The sequence below is a fragment of the Eleutherodactylus coqui genome, chromosome 5 (genome assembly GCF_035609145.1).
Source record: "Eleutherodactylus coqui strain aEleCoq1 chromosome 5, aEleCoq1.hap1, whole genome shotgun sequence".
NCBI classification, from domain to species: domain Eukaryota; kingdom Metazoa; phylum Chordata; class Amphibia; order Anura; family Eleutherodactylidae; genus Eleutherodactylus; species Eleutherodactylus coqui.
The window spans coordinates 116,268,561-116,279,275 of record NC_089841.1 but is presented as its reverse complement, the minus strand read 5'-3'; positions in this window follow the sequence as shown (position 1 = coordinate 116,279,275).

Here is a 10,715-nt window from a genome sequence, read left to right as displayed (position 1 = left end):
CACAAACTATTCATTCTGTCAAGGTGTGTGCATGCCCCAGTCAGACCGGGGTTTTTTATAAATAGTCACAGGCAGGTGCAACTCCGCAATGGGAATTCCGTGTGCACCCACAGCATGGGTGGCTCCCTGGAGCCCAACGGCTGTACATAAATGTATCCCATTGCAGTGCCCAGCACAGCTGAGGTAACGTCAGGTTTAATGCAGGTGGGCTTCGGCCCACACTGCATGCCCCAGTCAGACTGGGGTTCTTTATAAGTAGACGCATGCAGTTACAACTCCGTGTGGACCGACAGCATGGGTGGGTCCCTGGAAGCCACCGGCGGTACATAAATATATCCCATTGCATTGCCCATCACAGCTGAGGTAACATCAGGTTTAATGCAGGTGGGCTTCGGCCCACACTGCATGCCCCAGTCAGACTGGGGTTCTTTAGAAGTGGACACATGCAGTTACAACTCCATGTGGACCGACAGCATGGGTGGCTCCCTGGAACCCATCGGCGGTACATGAATAAATCCCATTGCATTGCCCATCACAGCTGAGGTAACGTCAGGTTTAATACAGGTGGGCTTCGGCCCACACTGCATCCCCCAGTCAGACTGGGGTTCTTTAGAAGTGGACACATGCAGTTACAACTCCGTGTGGACCGACAGCATGGGTGGGTCCCAGGAAGCCACCGGCGGTACATAAATATATCCCATTGCATTGCCCAGCACAGCTGAGGTAACGTCAGGTTTAATGCAGGTGGGCTTCGGCCCACACTGCATGCCCCAGTCAGAGTGGGGTTCTTTAGAAGTGGACACATGCAGTTACAACTCCGTGTGGACCGACAGAATGGGTGGGTCCCAGGAAGCCACCGGCGGTACATAAATATATCCCATTGCATTGCCCATCACAGGTGAGGTAACGTTAGCTTTAATGCAGGTGGGCTGAAAATTACTAGGATTACAATGTAGGCGAGGGCCCCCAAAAATTGGTGTACCAACAGTACAAATGTACCTCAGAAAAATTGCCCATGCCCAACCAAGAGGGCAGGTGAAACCCATTAATCGCTTTGGTTAATGTGGCTTAATTTGTAACTAGGCCTGTAGGCAGACCAGTTAAAATAAAAATTGGTTCAGCTGCAAGTTTCAACGCTTTATTGAATTGAGAATTGAAACGTATAAACATTGTTTAGAAAAGTTATATGACTGAGCCTTGTGGGCCTAAGAAAAATTGCCCGTTCGGCGTGATTATGTGAGGTTTCAGGAGGAGGAGGATGAATATAATACACAGATTGATGAAGCTAAAAGGTCCCCGTTTTTTATGGTGATAGAGAACGATGCTTCCATCCGCGGGTGCAGCCTACGTATTGTTTAGGTATCGCTGCTGTCCGCTGGTGGAGAAGAGAACTCTGGGGAAATTCAGGCTTTGTTCATCTTTATGATTGTAAGCCTGTCGGCACTGTCGGTTGACAGGCGGGTACGCTTATCCGTGATTATTCCCCCAGCCGCACTAAACACCCTCTCTGACAAGACGCTAGCCGCAGGACAAGCAAGCACCTCCAGGGCATACAGCGCGAGTTCAGGCCACGTGTCCAGCTTCGACACCCAGTAGTTGTAGGGGGCAGAGGCGTCACGGAGGACGGTCATGTGATCGGCTACGTACTCCCTCACCATCCTTTTACAGTGCTCCCGCCGACTCAGCCTTGACTGGGGAGCGGTGACACAGTCTTGCTGGGGAGCCATAAAGCTGTCAAAGGCCTTGGAGAGTGTTCCCCTGCCTGTGCTGTACATGCTGCCTGATCTCCGCACCTCCCCTGCTACCTGGCCCTTGGAACTGCGCCTTCTGCCACTAGCGCTGTCGGATGGGAATTTTACCATCAGTTTGTCCGCCAGGGTCCTGTGGTATAGCATCACTCTCGAACCCCTTTCCTCTTCGGGTATGAGAGTGGAAAGGTTCTCCTTATACCATGGGTCGAGCAGTGTGTACACCCAGTAATCCGTAGTAGCCAGAATGCGTGTAACGCGAGGGTCACGAGAAAGGCATCCTAACATGAAGTCAGCCATGTGTGCCAGGGTACTTGTACGCAACACATGGCTGTCCTCACTAGGAAGATCCCTTTCAGGATCCTCCTCCTCCTCCTCAGGCCATACACACTGAAAGGATGACAGGCAAGCAGCATGGGTACCCTCAGCAGTGGGCCAAGCTGTCTCTTCCCCCTCCTCCTCATACTCCTCCCCCTCCTCCTCCTCAACGCGCTGAGATATAGACATGAGGGTGCTCTGACTATCCAGCGACATACTGTCTTCCCCCACCTCCGTTTCCGACCGCAAAGCGTCTGCCTTTATGCTTTGCAGGGAACTTCTCAAGAGGCATAGCAGAGGAATGGTGACGCTAATGATTGCAGCATCGCCGCTCACCATCTGGGTAGACTCATCAAAGTTTCCAAGGACCTGGCAGATGTCTGCCAACCAGGCCCACTCTTCTGTAAAGAATTGAGGAGGCTGACTCCCACTACGCCGCCCATGTTGGAGTTGGTATTCCACTATAGCTCTACGCTGCTCATAGAGCCTGGCCAACATGTGGAGCGTAGAGTTCGACCGTGTGGGCACGTCGCACAGCAGTCGGTGCACTGGCAGATTAAACCGATGTTGCAGGGTGCGCAGGGTGGCAGCGTCCGTCTTGGAGTTGCAGAAATGTGCGCTGAGCCGGCGCACCTTTACGAGCAGGTCTGACAAGCGTGGGTAGCTTTTCAGAAAGCGCTGAACCACCAAATTAAAGACCCACGTGCGTGAGGCTGCCGAGCTGCAGAGCCGCCACCAGGTTACGGCCGTTGTCACACACGACCATGCCCGGTTGGAGGCTCAGCGGCGAAAGCCAGCGGTCGGTCTGCTCTGTCAGACCCTGCAGCAGTTCGTGGGCCGTGTGCCTCTTCTCTCCTAAGCTGAGTAGTTTCAGCACGGCCTGCTGACGCTTGGCCACCACTGTGCTGCCACGCCGCGCGACACCGACTGCTGGCGACGTGCTGCTTCTGACACATCTTGATTACGAGACAGAGGTTGCATAGGAGGAGGAGGAGGAGGGTGGTTTAATGGAGGAAGCATACACCGCCGCAGATACCACCACCGAGCTGGGGCCCGCAATTCTGGGGGTGGGTAGGACGTGAGTGGTCCCAGGCTCTGACTCGGTCCCAGCCTCCACTAAATTCACCCAATGTGCCGTCAGGGAGATATAGTGGCCCTGCCCACCTGTGCTTGTCCACGTGTCCGTTAAGTGGACCTTGGCAGTAACCGCATTGGTGAGGGCGCGTACAATGTTGCGGGAGACGTGGTCGTGCAGGGCTGGGACGGCACATCGGGAAAAGTAGTGGCGACTGGGAACCGAATAGCGCGGGGCCGCCGCCGCCATCATGTTTTTGAAAGCCTCCGTTTCCACAAGCCTATACGGCAGCATCTCCAGGCTGATCAATTTGGCTATGTGCACGTTTAACGCTTGAGCGTGCGGGTGCGTGGCTGCGTACTTGCGCTTAAACACTTGCGCTAGCGACAGCTGCACGGTGCGCTGAGAGACATTGCTGGATGGGGCCGAAGACAGCGGAGGTGAGGGTGTGTCCTGATAGGGGGGCTGGATCTCAGTGGCAGGTTGGGGCACAGGGGGAGAGGCAGTGGTGCAAACCGGAGGTGGTGAACGTCCTTTGTCCCACCTTGTGGGGTGCTTGGCCATCATATGTCTGCGCATGCTGGTGGTGGTGAGGCTGGTGGTGGTGGCTGCACGGCTGATCTCAGCACGACAAACCTTGCACACCACAGTTCGTCGGTCGTCTGCACTCTCAGTGAAAAACTGCCAGACCTTTGAGCACCTCGGCCTCTGCAGGGTGGCATGGCGCGAGGGGGTGCTTTGGGAAACAGTTGGTGGATCATTCGGTCTGGCCCTGCCTCTACCCCTGGCCACCGCACTGCCTCTTCCAACCTGCCCTGCTGCTGCACTTGCCTCCCCCTCTGAAGACCTGTCCTCAGTAGGCTTAGCAAACCAGGTGGGGTCAGTCACCCCATCGTCCAGCTGCTCTTCCTCCGAATCCTCTCTGCGCTCCTCCCTCGGACTTACTGCAATTACTACTACCTGAGTGATAGATAACTGTGTCTCATCGTTGTCGTCCTCCTCACCCACTGAAAGCTCTTGCGACAGTTGCCGGAAGTCCCCAGACTCATCCCCCGGACCCCGGGAACTTTCCAAAGGTTGGGCATCGGTCACGACAAACTCCTCCGGTAGGAGAGGAACCATTGCTGCCCATTCTGGGCAGGGGCCCGAGAACAGTTCCTGGAAGTCTGCCTGCTCCTCAGAATGTGTCATTGTAATAGAATGAGGAGGCTGGGAGGAAGAAGGAGCAGCAGCCAGAGGATTCAGAGTTGCAGCAGTGGACGGCGTAGAACTCTGGGTGGTCGATAGATTGCTGGATGCACTTTCTGCCATCCACGACAGGACCTGCTCACACTGCTCATTTTCTAATAAAGGTCTACCGCGTGGACCCATTAATTGTGAGATGATTCTGGGGACACCAGAAACGTGCCTCTCTCCTAATCCCGCAGCAGTCGGCTGCGATACACCTGGATCAGGAGCTTGGCCTGTGCCCACACCCTGACTTGGGCCTCCGCGTCCTCGCCCGCGTCCACGTCCTCTAGGCCTACCCCTACCCCTCAGCATGGTGTATTACGAGTAGAGCAGAAACAGAACGCTGTAATTAAATGTGCCGCTTATTGGCCTGTGGTTGGAGGCTGACTTCGCTTACAGAACGCACAGCAGAGCCAGGAAACAATTTTGCGCACGCCTGTAGTGAGACGTAGGTGCGTATCACTGAGCTAGTGGAATTCACAGCTCAGAAGCAGTGAAGTGGCCAAAGGCCAGTAGTAGGCCTTAAGTATTTTGCTTCTATTTTTTTAAATGCTGAGCTGATACAACAGACAGATACTGTAGGCAGCGTATAATATTATGTATACTGTTTCCCTTTGCCGGGATGACGGCGGTGATGTAACGGAGACAGCAGAGGCAAGAAACAATTTTGCGCACGCCTGCTGTAACGCTTAGCTGCGTATTAATTAGGACTACTACCCCCAGCAGACAGATACTGTATGCAGCGTATAATATTATGTATACTGTTTCCCTCTGCTGGGATGACGGCGGTGATGTAACGGAGACAGCAGAGGCAGGAAACAATTTTGCGCATGCCTGCTGTAACGCTTAGCTGCGTATTAATTAGGACTACTACCCCCAGCAGACAGATACTGTAGGCAGCGTATAATATTATGTATACTATTTCCCTCTGCCGGGATGACGGCGGTGATGTAACGGAGACAGCAGAGGCAGGAAACAATTTTGCGCAAGGCTGCTGTTACGCTTAGCTGCGTATTAATTAGGACTTCTACCCCCAGCAGACAGATACTGTAGGCAGCGTATAATATTATATATACTGATTCCCTCTGCCGGGATGACGGCGGTGATGTAACGGAGACAGCAGAGGCAGGAAACAATTTTGTGCAAGCCTGCTGTAACGCTTAGCTGCGTATTAATTAGGACTACTACCCCCAGCAGACACGCAGTAAACTGTACACGGTCACAGGCAGCCCAAATATAGTATTTTTCCCCAATTTGTTTGAAAAAGCCCACTGCCTATATAGCCTGTATATCTCTTTCCCTGCCTCACCAGTACTGGCCCTATACTCTGACTGCAGACTGAGGACGCAATGCTCTGCACGCCCGATATACAAAAAAAAAAAATTGTGCAACACTGCTAAAAGCAGCCTCAACAGTACTGCACATGGTCAGATGTGGCCCTAAGAAGGACCGTTGGGGTTCTTCAAGCCTAAAATAACTCCTAACGCTCTCCCTATAGCAGCAGCACTGTCCCTGATCTCTGTCAGAATGCATCTGTGGCGAGCCGCGGGCGGGGCAGATTTAAATACTCGGGTGACACCTGATCTCCCCAGCCACTCACTGCAGGGGGGTGGTATAGGGCTGGAACATCACAGGAGGAAGTTGTAATGCCTTCCATGTCTTTCTATTGGCCAGAAAAGCTCGCTAACGTCTCAGAGATGAAAGTGAAAGTAACTCGAACACCGCGTGGTACTTGTCTCGAGTAACGAGAATCTCGAACACCCTAATACTCGAACGAGTATCAAGCTCGGACGAGTACGCTCGCTCATCTCTACTCTTGAGCGAATTGTGAGCGATAATCGTTGTGTGTAAAAAGGCCTTTAAATGTGAACACAATACTGATGTGACATAACCAGAGGAAGAATACGCAATGACACTGAGTGACTCACAGGTGATGTCCTCTGCACTCTTCCTTTTCTTCTCCATCTGGTCTAGACTTAGAGGCATTGCACCATTTACATACAATATTTTCCAGGGGAGCATGCATAACCTTATACTGTAATTTTCTTCACACCTACAAGGTGGTCTCCACTAGGAGAAACTATACCCTTCCGGAACCACATCATAGGCATCTCACCCAGCCAGACAGAAAACTACTGTACAATGATATGGGGCAAAAACTCTGGTACAGCTATACAACATGGTTATCTTTTTGTTTTGGAAAACACTCTGGCTTTGGCTTATATTCCCAGTCATGTTACAAGGCCTATTAACAGGTTAGACGTTAAATTGCAAGAATGTTGCCTTCTAATAGGTGTTACTGTAGGGGCATTGTACAATCTCCCATTTGCATAGTACATTCCCCAGAGAAACATGCATGACCTTATAAGTCTCCTCATGCCTGGTAGGTGCTCTCCACAAGGAAAAACTATACCCTGCCATCACTTTTCCAGTTAATACTTGTCTTTGCAGAGTTTGTTACCTAGACATTTTTTGCTCTTCTAAAAATAATAGCGCTACACACTGTCACCTAAAAATAGTGCTACTTACCGTGCCTCCAGGAATAAATGATGATACATTGTGCCCCCCGTAATGAATAATCTACATTGTGTGACCCCTGAAATAAATTTTAATGCAATGTGCTCCTCCATGAAATGAATTATAATTTACACTGTTCCCCTTGAAATGAATTATAATACACACTGTGCTCCTTGGATTAAAATATACACTGTGAACCCTGAAATGAGTTAGAATATAAACTGTGCCCCTTGAGATTAATTGTCTTTTTTTCCTTATCTTGGTCCAGACCACCATGAAGACTTCTCCAACCACTCTCATTATCCTGCTTCTACTTCTAATGCTCCTTTTAGAGGCCTCACACAGTAACGGTTCCCACCCTTAGTCCACCACAAAATAATAATGCTCCCTTTGTTGCTCCCATGGTAATTAATAGGCCTCTTCTTCCTGACTTCTCACCCCCTAAACATCCCAACCACACTTTCTGTTTACATGTGGTTGCTCTTGGACACAACCTCCAGTAGTTCACTCTGGTCCAGCATGATCATTTCAACCTGCTTTCACTTCTATGTAATTGATTTGTGCCTGTCTTTAGCGCTTATTTACTATTCAAAATCTGTTTTGTTGCAAATTTATTGTTGCAAATTACACCAGAAAACTCTCTGACATGCTTGCGCTACATTTATAATGTGTTTTTAGACACTTTCGGACAGTTTTTTTGACTTGTGCCAAACTTTGGCGCATTTTTTGCTGTAAACTAAGCCAACTTATAGGTGGTCTAAACTTAGACTAGGCAGTCTTAAAATTTGACAGATTTATCATTCAGTGATACATCTGGTGGATTTTATAACTGCCTAGTCTAAGTTTGTACTGTCTAACTTTTGGACAGTATTAGTAAATAAGCCCCATGTCTCTATTATCTCTCCCTTGCACACAGTAAGCTCCCCCTCTCCTTACAAAAGGTTAAAAGGGTCATCTGAGTTATTTATTTTGTAAGTAAACAGGTTTCCCATGTTAAAACATAATAAAATATCTAATATTCATCTCTCCAGACACTGCTAAGCTCTGTCATTGGCTGCAGCAGGTGGTAAACAATATGTCAGAGAGGGCAACCAAAGGAGGACTTGTGGGGAGAGGTGAGAATTAGCTGGTTTATTATTTTTTGCCCACACTAGTAGTAGCAGTCTTTTGCTGTTAGCAATAGTAATAGCAGCGTCTTCTTGTCAGGCTTTTGACACATGGCACAACCATTTATTCAGACCCCTAAATTAATTCTACCCTACATTAGACTGCTTAGTCAGGCCAGATCTCTGCATTCACTTGCGCTCCTGGCTTCCCTTCAGGTGCTGGACGACACCAGGATCCAGTGTGGCAGCATACAAAGCTTAAGAGGAGCCAAAAGGCTAAGTATATTTGTGCTCCTCAATCAGTCTCCATTTTTCTGCTGCCTGTCGACTCTCTGAAAGATGGGCAGCTGAACAGCAGTGGGACCTTCTGGGAGTGCCATTTTGCTCCCTGGTGTCTTGTAGGGCCTTGGTGGCACAGAATGCAGTCCTAAGCTCTCGCTTATGACCTGAAGTTTGCAGGTTCAATCCCCGCATGGGTCAGGTAGCCGGCTCAAGGTTGACTCAGTCTTCCATCCTTCCAAGGTTGGTAAAATGAATACCCAGCTAATAAACAAATTACCTGAAAGTACTGCAGAATAAGTTGGCGCTATACCTTCCCCTTCTTGGTGTTATCACAATTGCCAGGGCCTACTGAGGAAGGGAGAAACCACTGCTAGTTATCCTGCATTTATATCCTGTATAGTCTCTCACCATATCAAGGTGTAGCTAGTGGCATATAGCCTATGACCCATGATTCATGTGAAAAGACTTCGTATGGATGTAATACAGGACATGTAATGCCTATGAATGTGCATTGTCCGTGTATATCAGACAGGACATTGATGGCGGTCTGATGCAAATTATAAACTGCAGGAAGAACAGAAAGTCAGTGCTAGAGGGGCAGCGGCCTGGGACATAGGGGAGTATAGGCTCTTTAATTGTTTTGGGGCATAGGCAGCTAGATTTACCAAAAAAATCCCTTCAACGTTTATTAAAAAGGTGTACATAAAAAAAAATGTGCGGCACTGTGTCAGCTAGAAAAAGGGCCCTCAGCTCTCCGATTTAAAATACAGTTTTTCTGGTTAACCAATACACGTATCATCATGACCAGCTTAGCTATTTGCGACCCCTGCAGTTGCATACGGCGCTGGCCACCAGCTTGTTGGGAAGGCCTCAGTCAGATGGAAGCGATCCCCCCCACAACACCCAGCCAGATGATCTTCCTCTGTGTGGCAGAGTCTTGTGGAGCTACCTGAATCATCCTCTTCTTGGCTTTACCTTCTCTCCCTTGATGTTCAGAGGTGCTGCTGTCAGCCCATCAGCGCCCCCGCAACACTATCGTTTAGGTCTCATGTCTACGGGGAAATTCGAGCCTGCACGGATTCTCCATGCAGAATCCCTCAGTGGGTCCCTCCTTTCCCGCAGACATGAGGCCAGAAAATTTATTATACTTATCTGTTTGGACGCTGCGGGTCTCCCCTCCGTCGCAGACAGATCTTCTTTCTTTGGCCCGGCGGATGTGCTCAGCATACTGGCAGCGATCTGCGCACATGTGCCGTGCACACTTTTTTTTTTAAACTCCTGCTTTCCCGCGGCACAGCACAAAAACAGCTGTGGGTGTGCCGTGGGTACGGACAGCTTCCATAGGCTTCAATAGAAGCCGTTGGAGCCGTCCGTGCGGGAAAACTGCATAAAATAGAGCATGCTGCAGGTGGCTTCCCGTGTCTGTGATCCGGGCGCCAGGGAAAAATGACATCCACAGGTACCTGCGGCTGTCCAATGATTCCCTATGGGCGCGGATCATGCGTGCAGGAGACCCACAGGGATTTAATAATTCGATTTTGCCTGTGAACATTGGGCCTTAGTTCTGCAATTATTTATGTTACAAGCTTGCTTCTGTAGCTGTATTAATGTTATGAGCTTGGTTCTGGTATTGTATTTATATACTAGGTTTGATTATGGGCCTGCATTTGTTATGAGCTTGGTTCTGAGTTGTATTTATGTAATGAGCTTAGTTCTGGGGCTGCAGTTATGTTTTGAGCTTGGTGCTGTATTAATATTAGCTTGGTTCTGGTACCATATGTATTTACTCAGCTGTTCTGCTGTGGGTATGCTGCTATCTTAGTGCTTCTTGCACAAGCAGACTGGCTATCAGTGCAATAAATATCACTTTTTATTCTTATGACTTGGAGGCATGAATAACATTCCGTACAAGATATCGTCTAACATAAGGCAGTCACTGGGTATCCTCTCTATAATACTTTAGTCCTTTTTATACAAGAGCATTTAAAGGGGTGTTCCCATTTCAGCTTTTCATGGCCAACTTGGGAAAAATCTGTCACTCTGTCCCGACCACCTGTTAGAACGAGCCAAGTGTTGTTTCCATAGCTCTCACTGAAGTGACTGGGAGCTACGGATACAATGTAACACACTTTGCTACACTGTTTCTGTAGCTCCTAGTCACTTCAATGAGAGCTTTGAAAACAGCAATGAGCAAAAGAGCCCAGATCTCCCCGTAGGCCAGTAACCATAGCAGCAGTTTTCCATCAGCTGTGAAAAAGTGATAATAGAAAGCCCCTTTAATTCTAAACATTATATATATATAGTTGTTTTTTAAATACGCTAATCTTATAATACACTTTATTAAATAAGCAACATAAAACTATAAATGACATGTCACTATTACATATCTCCATAACAACCAATACAATACAGTCAACACTTATCCAGCAGCACTAGTCA